Source organism: Arvicanthis niloticus, chromosome X, assembly GCF_011762505.2.
Source record: "Arvicanthis niloticus isolate mArvNil1 chromosome X, mArvNil1.pat.X, whole genome shotgun sequence".
Taxonomy (NCBI): domain Eukaryota; kingdom Metazoa; phylum Chordata; class Mammalia; order Rodentia; family Muridae; genus Arvicanthis; species Arvicanthis niloticus.
The window spans coordinates 101,801,573-101,808,746 of NC_047679.1; the positions used below are offsets into that span (position 1 = coordinate 101,801,573).

Sequence of the window (7,174 nt, forward strand, 5' to 3'; positions counted from 1 at the left end):
GAGACAGGTAGCCAGACATTCAGGCACAGGTATCAACCTTTGGGAAATAGTCTCATAAGAAGTCCATTAATCCTCTCTAAGATATTGCATCTATTGACTTAAACTACTCTCATTATTCCTCAGATCTTAAAAGGTTCACCATCTCAGCACTACAACACTGGGTTTTCCAAGAACAAGGTTTTGGGGGCATGAATCTTTAGGGAATACATTCAAGCAATTTCCAAAGCTTAGTAGACCAGAAAAGTAATATTTTTCTGGTAAAATAAGAAGGCAATTACAACTAATAAATTACACTCAGTGGTAGACTGTTCCCAACCTTCATGGTCATCATGAAGAAAGCCATTTTGTATGTATAGAAGATTCAATAGAAAAACTGTGAAGTAAAGATTTATGCATGGCAAAACTACACTGAAAAATAAAAACAGAAAAATTTGTCACCAGGCCACCTGCCTTAGGAGAAGTGTTAAAAATAGTGGTTTAAGTTGACTGAAAAGATACTCAATAATATAAAAAATACCAAAGAATAAAGGTCACTAAGAAAACTTTTTAAAAATACAGAATATGACAAAGCACTAATGTTGTCACCTAGTCACTTCAAACCCTAGTGTATAAGTCAAAATAGTAAATATAAAAATTTGTAAAATAATTATATATTTTTAAATAATATTATTAAAATAATTCAGATGTGATACGGTATAACATATAATTAATAATACTGTATCATGTTCTTGAAATTTGTTGATAAAGTGTGTTTTTGTTAAGCAATATGATCATGAGAGAAAAATAAATAAAAATAAAGGGTGAGGGAAATTTTGAAAATGATGACTATGTTTATAAGCTTCCTTTTGATGATACTACTTAGTTTATTTAATTGTTCATTCATTTATTAAAAAGCCATCACTTTGATATAAGTATTTGACCTGTACCTGCTAGGCCCGATAGTCATTTTTCCCTGATGAAAGGTTGTACTTCATATGACCAAAGCCAGCTCGAATTTGTATTCATTTTCCCAAACTTCAAAGCTCCAGCACTGGTAGGCAGATTGGGAAAAGGTGATGCCAGAACACAGGGTGTTTCTGGGGTTCTTCTCCCATTGACTTAAAACCTCCAAAAGAAGGGCAAGGTGCACAGTAGGCCTGCTAGCACCTCATACGCTTAGATTTCTAACTCAAGAGGCAAGGGGCTTCAAACTCATTATTTTCTAACAATAATGTAACTATAGTGTGAGTGGCAGTGGAGCTGGCCTGTGAACTTCCCAGTGCTACCACTGTGGATCTAGACCTGCCTCATAGTTGTCTATCTTCATGTCATTGAGGCCAAAATCCTCATTTTGGTCAAAGGCACACTTTTACTTCTCTACCTTCATCTTCAGATCATCTTCAGGGGCATATACATTCTGCAGGTAAACATTTCTTGATGTATCATTCATGATAAAGTAAGCCTTCATCTTGCCCTTGATGATCTGATCTAACCTCAGGCTAAACTCCTGCCATCTCCCTAACTGGTCAGGATCCAAGTTGTCACCCACTGTGAATAGGTTCTTGGTTACTAATTCTCAAATATCTTTCAGTAGCCCTTCTAAAATGGTAAAATTGACCCCCAAGGACAGCCATTCTCAGATCAAAACCAAGCTCTGGGATTTCCATGCTACAGATCTCAGACTTGAGGAGGTCATGTCTGAGGGATCTGTGATGTGGAAGGTGATCCTGGTACTCAAAGGCTCTACTGTTTCTCTGGACTTCACCTTATTAGTCCAATGCCCACAGTTCGTGAAGTTGGTAGCCATGATTCTAACCTCTTTAGAGAAGAGGATTTGGAAAAGCTTCCTGTTGGTCTGAGCTGGGCCATTGCACTCTGGGCAGTTTGTGTTGAACTGGTGGACTTTGTTTCTCAGGTCTTCCTCTTCCAATTTCTCGTCTAGTGCTTCTGCTTGGAGACTCATCATCTCAGATTTCTGTGGGGTCTGGTTATAGTTATGTCATCACCAAGATAACATCTTTGTGGGGCGCATTTGGGTCTTCTACAAAGCTGTTTCCAGCCGGATTATCAATGATCACAGTGAAAAGGGTAGCTATTTGACTTAGGTCCTTCAGTTTGTCAATGAACTCATCAATTCTTTCAGCCATGAAACCTTCCATTGTCCATCCTGTGGGTTGGTCTTGTTCCAGGCCAGAGATGGTGTGGCTAATCAGTCACTCAATAGCAGTCAGAGCACCCTTCAGCTCTGGTATCCTTGTGGGGGCCGAATGTGTCTTCTCCACTTCTTCATTAATGCCCTCTTGGCCTCTACCAGTCAAGGTATAGTACACTTCCTGGTCCCAAATCCTGCCTGCTGTCCAGATCTTGGTGTTGTTCTAGCCACAGTCCTCACAGGAAAAGGAGCTCATAATTATTTCTCTAAGATGACACAACTTCTAATTGACAATTTATGTATACCATTTATTTAGTACAGCAACATATTTCAATTAAATGATGTGAAAATAAGATTTAATGGGGCATTAATGTCAAGAGGCTTTTCTGATACAGATACTGAACACTCTCTTCTAGCCTCCTGATGTGGGCATAGGTACACACACGTGCAAACACTCAAGTCCATACAGCTATTCAGATGCTTATACATGAATAAATAAATCTTTAAAGTAACATAAAAATCTGCTACAAAATGTAAATCTAATATTTTTGAGGCACAATAGTGATAATTTCAGAATGGTAATACTAAACTGACATGAAAGCACTCTGTGACCCAGTTCTTAATTGGATAGACAATTTTATTGTCAATTTTGAGTGGTTCCAGAAAAAAAAAAAAGCTATGGGATCTGGACTCCTACCATTTGGAAGAACAATAACAATTAGCAGGGTTTTTTTTTTTCTTGCATTATAATGTAAGGAATTGTGTCTTTGGAGCATTATGAAATGAAACTTTCAGCTTCCAGATTGCATTTTATTGTCAAAAAACCTACTATCTTCAAAATTAGCCCACTAGAGCAATATGAAGCCACACCCCTTCCTGAGGCACTAGTGGGAGTTAATAGTCATTTAACTGGGGGTAGAGATATCATTTTCTTCATTAGTGTATCCATGATAAATTGTCCATCCATGTCCCAGTAAATAACCTCCCACCTGTGCCCACAGAAGCAGTGTTAATTAAACACACCAAAAAAAGATCATAAAAGTAGGAGAAAAACTTGTAGGGAATAAAAAGTATCTCAGTGAGAGAGATAGAAGTGAAGATGTTGGAGGGTGGAAACAACTAAACTTCTTTATGCACACGTATGAAACTGGAGGAGACAGAACTGAATCATTAGATTTAAAAATAAAATAAAAATATTAGCCTATTCCCTTGTTGTCACCTCTAATCATCAGATATTTTAACTCTCTGTTGAATCAAACTAGAGTTCTCGCAGCTGTTCTTTCTAGAATTCTACTTCACCGAATTTTCAAAGTCATAGAAGAAACCACTCACGATTTTTACATGATTTTTGACTAAACATTAAAATAAGTCAACTAGAAATTGCAGATAAAAATCATTGTATTAAACTGACTCAGAATAGCAGAGAAAATTCCCGTTTTCAGCAGAGATTACTTTCCTCCAGTCTTAAGTTTCTCCGTGCTGAATCTCTAAAGTATGAAGGGCTATCTTTTCTCAATGAGCTTCTTAAAGGAATGAATGAGTGCTAGTCACGTGCAAATCAAACAAGCAGGCAATCAAAGGAAGAAAAAATCCATTGCTTGAAATCCAAAGCTATTGCGTAGTTTCTGACTTTTTAAACTGGCTTATGAGTAGTGATAATTATTCCTCCGTGAACAAATCCAAGGGTTGAGCAATACTGCTAAGATTCACAAATGGGAAATTGCTCACAGCAATCATTATTTCATCACGATTAGCCAAAAACTAATGGGTTTGGGTTTTTAAATAGCACTTGTGTTTTTCTGTTGCAATTTCTTACTTAATTATAAAAATCACTGTGGAAGCTTACCTGTTAGTTATGGGTTCAATCTGCTCAAAATTCTTACCCACATGCATATACTAAGAACCCTGAATTTCTCATGATGTATCCTTTCAAAAGCTGCTAACAGGATTTTCCAAAAAACCTCTCCAGGCCCTGCCACTGACATACTTTGCATAAATTTTACATTGCTTAAACCTTCCAGATACTAAAATAAAATTAAAAAAAATCTATTTCCATTTAATTAAATGTTTCCAAATACTACATTAGGAATGCATTATGTATTCTATCTTTCTCTTGTACAATGTGCAACAAGGTAACAATATTAAAAGTAGGGGATTAGTATGTGAATTTCCCTACTGAGTGATTTTAAATAAATCAATCTTTAGAATCTATTTTCATTTAATAATGCAAGAACACGTTATTATTGGCAAAAAGAGAAATATAACACTCACAATCACACCTCTTGCCTACATTCAGTGATGAAATTTTCAAAATTTGTTAATGGTTATTGTAAATAATTTCTATCCCTATCTATGCAGCAGTTAGTGAACACATTAATGTCTGATTTCTCGAGAAAGATTTATTATGAATGACTCATTAGTAGGAAATAGCAACCAAAGCAATCAGGATTCAATGAGAAAGATTGCTGATTATTGTCAAATGTGAAATTTAAAGGGTTTTGTCACTTATGTGAAAATTTCAGCTTGGGTATAAAAGTTCTTCCATTCTGATATTAATTGCATATATTTTAAGTTAAGAGGTTTATTTATAGACTTACAAATCTATAAATCTAAGGTTGCAAAATGAATAAAGCCTGACTTTCAAGCCCTTCCCTAAATTAATGTGTGTGTGTATAATGTGTATTATATATGTGTGTATTTGCATGCGCCTATATATTATATATAAATGTTACATTTATGTTGTAATACTGAGTTCAGGATAAGCTATAAGCTATCACTGGCTAAATGGTTGCTAGAACGAAAATGATCATGTCCTGGATTTAGCTGGAATGAGTGTCGTTCAGTCTCTCTAGACCTCTGGTTCTTCAATTCACTATCAGAGTCTTTAAGGGCCCTTCTAAGTTGAATGTTTATCAAAACGTTTACCCTTTATATTGATTATGCAATAGTCACTATTTAATGTTTAATATTCCATCAAAATTAGAAAATCAGTTTTGATTGCGTGACTCATCTTGCATGTAAACAGCTTTCCATTTCTGCAATAAGTAACCAAGTTAAATCAACTGATGTAATTAAAACAATGATTTTTACTCTAGTTTCAGAGTTATAATCCATCACTGATTGGCCCAGTTGTAAGGCAGTATATTAATGTAAGCAGCACATGGTAGAATTAAATTGTTCACCTTATGACCAGAAAGTGAAGATAGAAAGTCACCAGTATCACACACTTGCTTGGGGCAGAGTCATACCTCCCAGTGATTAGAAGGCCTTATAATGGATCCTACTTAATATTGCTGCTACCTAAAAACAGTGTCCAAAAAGGGAATGATACCTTAGCATACAAATTATAGCTTTCTCTTCCTGGTCATTTTGTAATTCACAATGCATTCATTTCACAGAGTCACCAAGGTCTTAACTGTTCCAACATTGCTCAAAAGTCCATATCCAACGGCTCAGTTGTAAATATCAGTCAAAATCAGGGGGTAAAAGTCACATACATGCAAAATAAAGTGGCATGGGGAAAACTGTCTAATTTCCAAAAGAATAGGGAAGCAACAAGGAAGCAGGACAAAGAAAGACTATAAAAATCATCAGGGTAAATATTAAAACCAAGATCTACATTTGGCATCTGAAACACTTTGGTGGGATACAGGTTCCAAAAGGAGCAAGCAATCCTACTCCCTTCTCTTTGCTGGATGGAGCACCATGTGCTCTCCCTTGGATAATTTTACAACACTGCTCAGAGCTATTCTTTGCAGGTGGTCCACATTCCTGTATCTCTGCCTCTTTACCATTTCCATTGTGGTTTCAACTTCACTGTCACAGCTCCATGAACTACCATGTCAGTTGCTGTTTGCAAAGATACTGTCCCTAGAAGTCAGTGCCCGCTCTCGCAAACTTTGCTTGAGTTTACCAAGGTAAACTCAGTAAACCTTGTGTTCCCTATATTTCCTATTGTGTTCATATCTTCAAAACTATTAACAGTGATTTTATGAACTGGAGTGATTAAGGCTCTCTAGCCTCTGGTAGGCTGTAAGTCATGGGACTAGATTCCTGGAAAATTAACAGACACTAAAACCACCCCTTACTAATTGCTTCCAAATTTTTGTTATGAAAAACTGAATAGTGGAATGGAATCCACAGACCATGGAAGTTAGCATTTCAGAAGGAGTTTTGATTATTCATTTAAAATAGAATCTTAAAATAAATAAGGCAGAATCCCTGTAGAGTTTCCTACTCTAGGGGCGTAGAAATGGGATACCACAGATCTATTTCACTAGAGGACTTTTATAGGACTCATTTCAAAAACTGAGGTGAAGAATGGTAATGAATTAGCCAATTTCACCAAGTAGCTCATTTACAAGGTGTCTTTTAGTTTTGAGCATGTGTTTATGAGTAGTTCCCAGGCAGGTTACAAATTTACAAGAACGGTGACTAGATTAAGGATATTTCTAGATTCCAACCACAGACAACAGTCAAAACTGCTCACTTTCAGAGTTGCTATTTCCTGTGTTCCTCAATAGTATCAAGTAGGTAATCCCCATGTATCCTTCTAGTATGAGTGGTACCTGGGCCTTAATGAACCATAGCTGCAGGTGTCATTAAACCCCTAGCCAGCCACATCTCCCCACCTAGTTTAGATACACATGGCAATCTAAACACTCCAAAAGACTCTGACTTGTGAAAATATCAATTCCTAAGATATTTTCAAAGATTGTTTCCAGGTGTCCTTGTCACTGTGCAAAGCCCCAAAGCTCTTGATACTTTTTTTTTTTTTGAGATAGTTTGCATACATAAGGAACTATGGTGTCAAACTTGCCATGTAAACCAGACTGGCTTAGAATGTATAATCCTCCTTCCATATACACCACCATGCCCAGCTTACATTTTACTACAGGAGAAATTCTCCTTAACAATTGTACCCATCCTTCTCATTTCCTTTTTAGTCAAACTGTAAAAGGTTACTTGTTCTGTTTTTCTGTACTCCTGCTGTGTTGGGCTAAAATTTTCTGCACCAGGTATACTTGTTTGTCACTTTGAAGC

General features: G+C 36.5%; 1 pseudogene; it reads right to left on the minus strand.

Moving 5' to 3' along the window:
* Nucleotides 1-1,261: 1,261 nt before the first annotated feature.
* Nucleotides 1,262-5,931, minus strand: LOC117695113 (zinc finger protein ZPR1 pseudogene; annotated as a pseudogene).
* Between the last annotated feature and the right edge of the window lie 1,243 nt (nt 5,932-7,174).